The sequence below is a fragment of the Cupressus sempervirens genome, chromosome 10, assembly GCF_028749045.1.
Source record: "Cupressus sempervirens isolate cs-2001-9-10 chromosome 10, ASM2874904v1, whole genome shotgun sequence".
Taxonomy (NCBI): Eukaryota; Viridiplantae; Streptophyta; class Pinopsida; order Cupressales; family Cupressaceae; genus Cupressus; species Cupressus sempervirens.
The window spans coordinates 683,710,856-683,719,954 of NC_143127.1; the positions used below are offsets into that span (position 1 = coordinate 683,710,856).

The window sequence follows — 9,099 nt, forward strand, 5'->3', positions numbered from 1 at the left end:
GGGAGATGACCTAGGGGCAGACTTGGTGAGCGTGCTTGAATTGTCAGCTTGGCGAGTTGACACGGGGAGCCAACCTAGCGAACCAACGTGGTCAGTGGGCCTAACTGGGTGAGTTGGTAGGGCGACTTGGCGAGTGGAATTAGAGAGCCAACATGGTGAGGCGTCTCGGTGAGTTGGTTCATTGAGATGACATGCTGAGCTGACTTGGCGAGTCGACCTGGCGAGCAAACTTAAAGAGTCGACTTGGTGAGGCGACCTGGCGAGAAGGCTCAAAGAGTCAACATGGTGAGGCGACTCATTGAGTTAGCTCCTTGAGGCGACTTGGTGGGCCTACTTGATTAGTCGACTTGGTGAGCCGACCTTATGAGCTAACATGGTGAGCGGGCTTAAAGAGGCAACTTGGTGGGGTAACTCGGCAAGCCAACTTGTCGAGATGAGATGGTGAGTCGCCTTGGTGAGATGACTTGGTGAGCGCACTTAAAGAGTCAACTTCATGAGGTGACTCAGTGAGTTAGCTCACTGATGCGACTTGGGCAAGCTGACTTGGCGAGCGAACTTAAAGAGCCGACTTAGGCGGGCTGACCTGGTGAGCGAACTTAAAGAGTTGACTTGGCAACGTACTTGAACAACCGACTTGGTGAGCTGACATGGTGAGTGGGCCTAGAGAAGCAACTCGATGGGGCAACTTGGCAAGCACACTTGCTGGGGCAAGGTGGTAAAACGACTAGGTGAGTCGACTTGGTGAGCTGACTTAGGGAGCTAACTTGGTGAGCGAACTTAAGGAGTCGACTTGGTGAGGCAACCTGAATTGTCGACTCGGTGAGCTAACTTGGGGAGCCGACATGGTGAGCAGTCTTAAAGAAGAGGCGACCTGGTGGGGCAACCTGGTGAGGCAAGATGGTAAGTCATCTTAGTGAGCCAGCTTGACGAGCTGTGAGTGGACTTAAAGAGTCAATTCTTTGAGGCAACTTGGTGGGGTGATTTGGCAAAGACCACATGGTCAGATGACTTGGTGAGCTGACCTGGCTAGCAAAATTGGCAAGCAAACTTATAGAATCGACTTGCTGTCCCCAACCAAGATCGCATGCCTGGGTCAACCCAACTTGGGTCACCCGACTGGGTCAACCCATCTCTGTCGCCCCAGCCTCGAGCGACCCGACTGGGTCGCCAAAGTGGGTTGACAAGGGAAAAAAAATCATGGGAGGCCTTGTACAATGAAAAGTGCTGAATTTTGGGCATTACAAAAAAAACAAACAAGTTACCCACTTTTGGATCACGCACAGGTTTCAGTTTACGTATTGCCAAGCCGACTCGAGGCGTTATGCCTAGCTAGCCAGATTCGAGGTAGGATAGTCGAAACGATCCGACTTGAGAATTTTCTTTATAAAAAGAGATCATGATAGGCCCCGTAAGTTGAAAAAGAATGAAATTTTGGGAGTTCAAAAAAAATGTTACCCAATTTTGGATCGCGCACAGGTCTCGGGTCACGTAGCATCGAGGTGCCCTAGGTGACATGATTCGAGCGAAAAGTCAACGGTGGTATGAGTCATGCAAAAACATTGGAGGCCATTAAGGCTCGAGGCGCTTCGAGTCGAGGTTGCCGAGGTGGGTCGGGTTGAAAACTTTGGGCGTTAACCAAAACTTTGGGCGTTAACCAAAAAGAAAAAGTTAACCGCTTTTGGATCACGTACATGGCTCGAGGCACTTAGAATCAAGTTGAGCACGGTGACATGAGTCATGCGAAAAATTTGGAGACGACTCGAGTCAGGGTATCTGACTCTATTCGAGTTAAAAACTTTGGGACTTGACAAAAAAAAGAAAAAAGAAAAAGTTACCCAGTTTTGGATCACGTTAGTGACTCGAGCCACTCAGAATCAAGGTGAGTGCGGTTACATGAGTCGAGCGAAAAAAAAATGGAGGCGATTAAGGTTCGAAGCAAATCGATTTGGGGTAGTTGAGTCGATTTGAAAACTTTGGCCGTTAGCCAAAAAAAGAGTTAATCGCTTTTGGATCACGTACATGACTTGGGGCAATCGCTTTTGGATCATGTACATGACTTGGGGTGCATAGAATCAAGTCAACCATGGTGACATGAGTGGTGCGAAAAAATTATAGGCGATTAAGGCTCGAGGCGATTTGAGTCGGGGTTGCTGACACGATTTGGGTTGAAATCTTTGGGTGTTAACCAAAAAAGGAAGAAGTTAACTGCTTTTGGATCACGTACAGGACTCGGGGCACCAAGTCGAGCACGGTGACATGAGTACTGCAAAAAAATTGGAGGCGGTTAAGGCTTGAGGCGATACGAGTCGGGGTTGCCGACACAATTTGGGTTGAAAACTTTGGGCGTTAACCCAAAAAAAAGTTGACCGCCTTTGGATCACGCACATGACTCGGCGCACTTAGAATCATGTCGAGCACGGTGACATGAGTCGTGCAAAAAAAATTGGAGGCAGTTAAGGCTTGATGTGATTCGAGTTGGGGTTGGGGTAGTTGAGGCGATTCGTGTCGGGGTTGCCGACACGGTTCGAGTTGAAAACTTTGGGCATTAACCCAAAAAAAAAGTTGACCTCTTTTGGACCACGTAGATGACTCGGGGCACTTAGAATCAAGTCGAGCACGGTGACATGGGTTGTGCGAAAAATTCGGAGGCGATTAGGCTCGAGGCGATTCGAGTCAGGGTAGCTAACTCGATTTGAGTTCAAAACTTTGGACGTTAACCAAAAAAATAATTTAACTGATTTTGGATCACGTATATGAGTCATCTGCCCTCGTGAAAATTACAAAACCCCAGCCGCTTGGAATTTGTAGTCAGAAGATTTTTCTGCCATCATGAAAATTTACAAACCCCACCTGCTCGAAATTTGGACTTTAAAGATTTTTTCGCCCTCACAGAATTTACAAACCCCACCCGCTCGAAATTTGGACTTAGAAGATTTTTTCGCCCTCGCGAAAATTGCAAACTCGACCCGCTCGAAATTGCACTAATTACAAACCCGACCCACATGGAAATTACACTTGGAAGACTTTTTCGCCCTCGAGGAAACTTTGGCACTCGAGAGATTTTTTCGCACTCGCGAAAATCACAAAACCCCACCTATCAGAATTTGGCACTTGGGAGATTTTTCCACCCTTGCAAAAATTGCAAACCCCACCAGCTCGAAATTTGGGACTTGGGAGATTTTTTTTCTCCCTTGTGGAAATTTTACAAAACCCCACTTGCTCAAAATTTGGCACTCGGGAGATCTTTCTGCCCTGGCAAAAATTTCTACAAAACCCCTCCCTCCCGTCCGAAATTTAGCACTCGAGAGATTTTTTCACCCTCGCAAAAATTACAAACCCCACCCGCCAGGAATTTGGCACCTGGGAGATTTTTACGTCCTCGCGAAAATTGCAAACCCCACCTGCCGAGAATTTGGCACTTGGGAATTTTTTCGCCCTCGCAGAAATTGCAAACCCCACCCGCCCGAAATTTGGCACTTGGGAGATTTTTTTCGCCCTTGCAAAATTTTTTACAAAACCACACCCGCTCGGAATGTGGCACTTGGGAGATTTTTTCGGCCTGGCAGAAATTACAAACCCCACCCACCGGGAATTTGGCACCTGGAAGATTTTTCTGCCCTCGTGAAAATTGCAAACCCCACCCGCTCAGAATTTGGCACCTGGAAGATTTTCCCACCCTCGCGCAAATTACAAACCCCACCCGCCAGGAATTTGGCACATGGGAGATTTTTTCGCCCTCGTGGAAATTTTTACAAAACCCCACCTGCCGAGAATTTGGCATTGGGAGATTCTTCGCCCTCGCGAAAATTTTCACAAAACCCCACCCCCTCAAAATTTGGCACTTGGGAGATTTTTCCGTCCTGGTGAAAATTACAAACACCACCTGCCGAGAATTTGGCACTTGGGAGATTTTTTCGCCCTCGTGAAAATTTTTACAAAACCCCACTCGCCAAGAATTTGACACTTAGGAGATTTTTTCGTCCTGACAAAAATTACAAACCCCACCCATCGAGAATTTGGCACTTGGGAGATTTTTTTGCCCTCGCGAAAATTTTCACAAAACCCAACTTGCTCGGAATTTGGCATTTGGGAGATTTTTTCGTCCTAGTGGAAATTGCAAATCCCACCTGTCGAGAATTTGGCACTTGGGAGATTTTTTTGCCCTCGCAGAAATTTTTACAAAACCCCACTTGCCGGGAATTTGGCACTTGGGAGATTTTTCCACCATCACAGAAATTTTCACAAAACCCCACCCGCTCGGAATTTGGCACTTGGGAGATTTTTTTCGTTCTAGCAAAAATTACAAACCCCACCTGCCGAGAATTTGGCAATTGGGAGATGTTTTTGCCCTCGTGGAAATTTTTACAAAACCTCACCTGTCGGGAATTTGGCACTTGGGAGATTTTTTCATCGTCACAAATTTTTTCACAAAACCCCACCCGCTTGAAATTTGGCACTTGGGAGATTTTTTTGCCCTGCTAGAAATTACAAACCCCCGTCGAGAATTTGGCACCTGGAAGAGTTTTTCGCCCTCGCGAAAATTGCAAACCCTGCCCACCTGGAATTTGGCACTTGGAAGATTTTCTTGCACTCACACAAATTAAAAACCCCACCGTCGAGAAGTTAGCACCTGAGAGATTTTTACACCCTCGTGAAAAAATTTGCAAACCCCACCCACCCAAAATTTGGCACTTGGAAGATTTTCTCGCCCTCGTGCAAATTACAAACCCAACCCACTTCAGATTCAAAAAGGGTTTTATGAATCGAGGCGACAGAGGGCTGAATCTCAGTGGATCGTGGCAGCAAGGCCACTCTGCCACTTACAATACCCCATCGCTTATTTAAGTCGTTTACAAAAGATTCTTCTCGCCGACTGCTTGAAATTAATATCCGAGGTTGCTCGAACGGGCTAATGCGCCGATCGGAGATGGGCAATGACACGGGCCCCTGGGAGTGTAAGAGCACCCCTACTACGGGTCACGATGCAGCCGGAGAGAGATATGCACCGCATCTAGCATGGATTCTGACTTGGAGGCGTTCAGTCATAATCCGACACACGCTAGCTTCGTGCCACTGGCTTTTTAACCAAGCGCGATGACCAAATGTGTGAATCAACGGTTCCTCTCGTACTAAGTTGAATTACTATCACGACGCAGATCATCATTAGGGTAAAACTAACCTGTCTCACGACGGTCTAAACCCAGCTTACGTTCCCTATTGGTGGGTGAACAATCCAACACTTAGTGAATTTTGCTTCACAATGATAGGAAGAGTCTACATCGAAGGATCAAAAAGCAACGTCGCTATGAACGCTTGGCTGCCACAAGCCAGTTATCCCAATGGTAACTTTTCTAACACCTCTAGCTTCAAATTTTGAAAGTCTAAAGGATCGATAAGCCACGCTTTCACGGTTTGTATTCGTACTGAAAATCAAAATCAAATGAGCTTTTACCCTTTTGTTTGACACAAGATTTCTGTTCTCGTTGAGCTCATCTTAGGACACCTGCGTTATCTTTTAACAGATGTGTCGCCCTAGCCAAACTCGCCACCTGACAATGTCTTCCGCCCGGATCGGCGCGCCTAGACGCACCTTAAGGCCAAAAATAGGGGCATTGCCTCGTCTCCGCCTCACGAAATAAGTAAAATAACGTTAAAAGTAGTGGTATTTCACTTGCGCCCGAAAGCTCCCACTTATTCTGCACCTCTCAAGTCATTTCACAAAGTTGGATTTTGCCAAGCACGTTCCCTTGGCTGTGGTTTTTCTAGATAGTAGATAGGGACAGTGGGAATCTCGTTAATCCATTCATGCGTGTCACTAATTAGATGGTGAGGCATTTGGCTACCTTAAGAGAGTCATAGTTACTCCCGCCGTTTACCCGTGCTTGGTTGAATTTATTCACTTTGACATTCAGAGCACTAGGCAGAAATCACATTATGTCAGCATCCGCAGGGACCATTGCAATGCTTTGTTTTAATTAAACAGTTGGATTCCCCTTGTCCGTACCTGTTCTGAGTCAACTGTTCGCCGCCTAGGGAAAGTCCTCAGAAGGGGGCGTCTTGCGTCCATCACTTGATCGACAAGCGACGGCCCGCCCTCGCCGCAAGAGCAACTCGGGCAGGTTGCCAACAGCCCATGAGTTCGGGGCGCAAACCCCTAGGCCCAGCCCTCAAAGGCAATCCTTTTTCCGAAGTTATGGATCCATTTTGCCGACTTACCTACATTGTTCTATTGACCAGAGGTTTTTCACCTTGGAGACTTCATGCGGGTATGAGTACGACCGGGCTTGAATAGTACTCGGTCCTCTAGATTTTCAAGGGCTGCCAAAGGCGCACCGGACACCGCGGGACGTGCGGTGCTCTTCCAGCGGCTGGACCCTATCTCCAGTTGAACCGATTTCAGGGTGGGCAGGCTGTTAAAAAGAAAAGATAACTCTTCCTGGGGCCCCCGCCGACGTCTCTAGATTTCCTAACGTTGCCGTCCGCCGCCACACCCTGGTTTGGGAATATTAACCCAATTCCCTTTCGATGATCGTGCAAAGTGCGCCCTTGAAACAGGGTTTCCCCATCTCTTAGGATCGACTAACCCATGTCCAAGTGTTGTTCACATGGAACCTTTCCTCACTTCTGTCTTCAAAGTTCTCATTTGAATATTTGCTACTACCACTAAGATCTGCACCGGGGGCCGGTCCACCCAGGCTCACGCCCAAGGTTTCACAACAACCCCCGCTACTCCTACTTATCGGAGCTTAGCACTTGCCTCGATGGCCGAGTATAGGTTGCGCGCTTCAGCGCCATCCATTTTCAGGGCTAGTTGATTCGACAGGTGAGTTGTTATACACTCCTTAGCGGATTTTGACTTCCATGACCACCGTCCTGCTGTCTTAATCAACCAACACCCTTTGTGGGATCTGGGTTAGCGCGCAATTTGGCACCATAACTCGGCTTTCGGTTCATCCCGCATTGCTAGTTTTGCTTACCAAAAATGACCCACTTGGAGCTCGCGATTCCGTGGTGCGGCTCAACAGAGCAGCTGCGCTGACTCACCTATTTAAATTTTGAGAATAGGTCAAGGGCATTACACTCTCGATGCCTCTAATTATTTGCTTTACTCGATAAAACTCGCACCTAAGCTCCAGCTATCCTGAGGGAAACTTCAGAGGAAACCAGCTACTAGACGGTTCGATTAGTCTTTCGCCCCTATACCCAAGTCAGATGAACGATTTGCACGTTAGTATCGCTGCGGGCCTCCACCAGTGTTTACTCTGGCTTCACCCTGCTCGGGCATAGTTCACCATCTTTTGGGTCCCAACAGGTGTGCTCGCACTCGAACCCTTCATAGAAGATCAGGGTCGGTCGATGGTGCACCCCCCGAGAGGGGATCTCGCAAGTCAGCTTCCTTGGGCCTCGTGAGTTTTCCCGACCCACCAACTCGCACACATGTTAGACTCTTTGGTCCATGTTTCAAGACGGGTCGGATGGAAAGCCCGCTGGCTAGTGCCACGAGCGCACAAGTGCTCGAGAGCCTGCCATAAAGGCACGCGCTTCACTCCTCGACCGTCGCGACGAAAGTATTTGTGCGACCAGAAGGTCGTGCTTGTGCCGCCATGACAACCCGCGCTGGCATGTCCGCTGAACTGAGCGACAGACTGGCTCGCACCATTTCGCATTCGACCGGGGCACATCGTCAGCCTTCATCCGCTTCCCTCCCATCAATTTCAAGCACTCTTTAACTCTCTTTTCAAAGTCCTTTTCATCTTTCCCTCCCATTACTTGTTCGCTATCGGTCTCTCACATGTATTTAGCCTTGGATGGAATTTACCACCTGATTAGGGCTGCATTCCCAAACAACACGACTCGTCGACAGTGACTCGTGGTGCGATAGGGTCCAGGCCCGACAGGGCTCACACCCTCTCCGGCACCCCCTTCCAGGGGACTTGGGCCTGGTCTGTCGCTGAGGATGCTTCTATAGGCTACAATTTGATAGGCGTGGCCGTCGATTTCATACTTAGACATGCATGGCTTAATCTTTGAGACAAGCATATGACTACTGGCAAGATCGACCAGGTAGCTTTTGACAACGAGGGGACCCCCATGACCTGCTATAGCCAAGGGATGCCCGCTGCGATGGGAAACCAAAATTTGCATTCGCTCCGTCATGCATCCAAACATAATCCCCCGCACAAGCAACAAGAATGACGTTCATAGCACAAGCAGGACTCACAATGCTCAATGATTTCACACAAGAGGAAAGTGTCCCATCGTCGACCGGAGAGGGCCAAACAAGGAGCCTCAGTTCACAGGCACCTGGGAAGAACATCTCATACAAAACCCTTTACCCTTGAGCTAGCTGTCGCCACTACTCAGAAAGAAGCCTCAAGTTTGTACGAGATGCACCACGCACATAGCCACCTCAATTGTAAGGCCACTTAGAGACATCCATTTCCCAGGCATATGCCACCAACACACCTGTTCAGGTGCACCCGCACAGACAAAAGCCTTCTCGATCCCAACAAACATTTTCCCATGACGAAGAGCTAGTTGCCGAAGTGCCAACGGAGACCATCGTGCTGAAGGGTAAAGGGTCGTGCGAGTCAAAAACATGGCTGGTTATGTGATTGGTGGGAGCATCACTGTGCACACGACCACCTCAATTATAAGGCCGCTCAAGGGCATCATGTATAACACCTCCTACGCACATTTATAGGTGACGAGAGCCCACCCGCATACACAGACATGTCTAACCTTTGGAAAATATCTCCTTTCCCAGCACAACTTCACTAACCGTTCCTCGTGACACGTGATCTGCCAGCGTAGGTACAAAAAAGTTCCTACGAGTGAACACTCACACTAGCATTGTTGGACAAGCTTCAATCTCATGCACATGCATGTACTGAAGAATTGCACCGCAAGGGAACCACCTGCGAGCACTCACATCTCAGCAAAAAGCATTCGTGCGATTTCTTCCCCTAGACAGACACGTTGGGCCTGCACTTGTCGGAGCATTGCAAAGATGAGTGCTCTGGTTCGCAGGAGCCTGAGAAGAACATCTCGTATAAAACTCGTTTCCCCAAAATGCTCGAATCACAAATGCTCGCAGCA

General features: G+C 48.5%; 1 non-coding gene across 1 annotated transcript; it reads right to left on the reverse strand.

Annotated features, from left to right (window-relative positions):
* Window positions 1-4,758: 4,758 nt before the first annotated feature.
* LOC149535675 (25S ribosomal RNA) lies at window positions 4,759-8,041 on the reverse strand. The gene has a single exon (XR_016358223.1). It is a non-coding gene; the product is annotated as a 25S ribosomal RNA (ribosomal RNA).
* Between the last annotated feature and the right edge of the window lie 1,058 nt (window positions 8,042-9,099).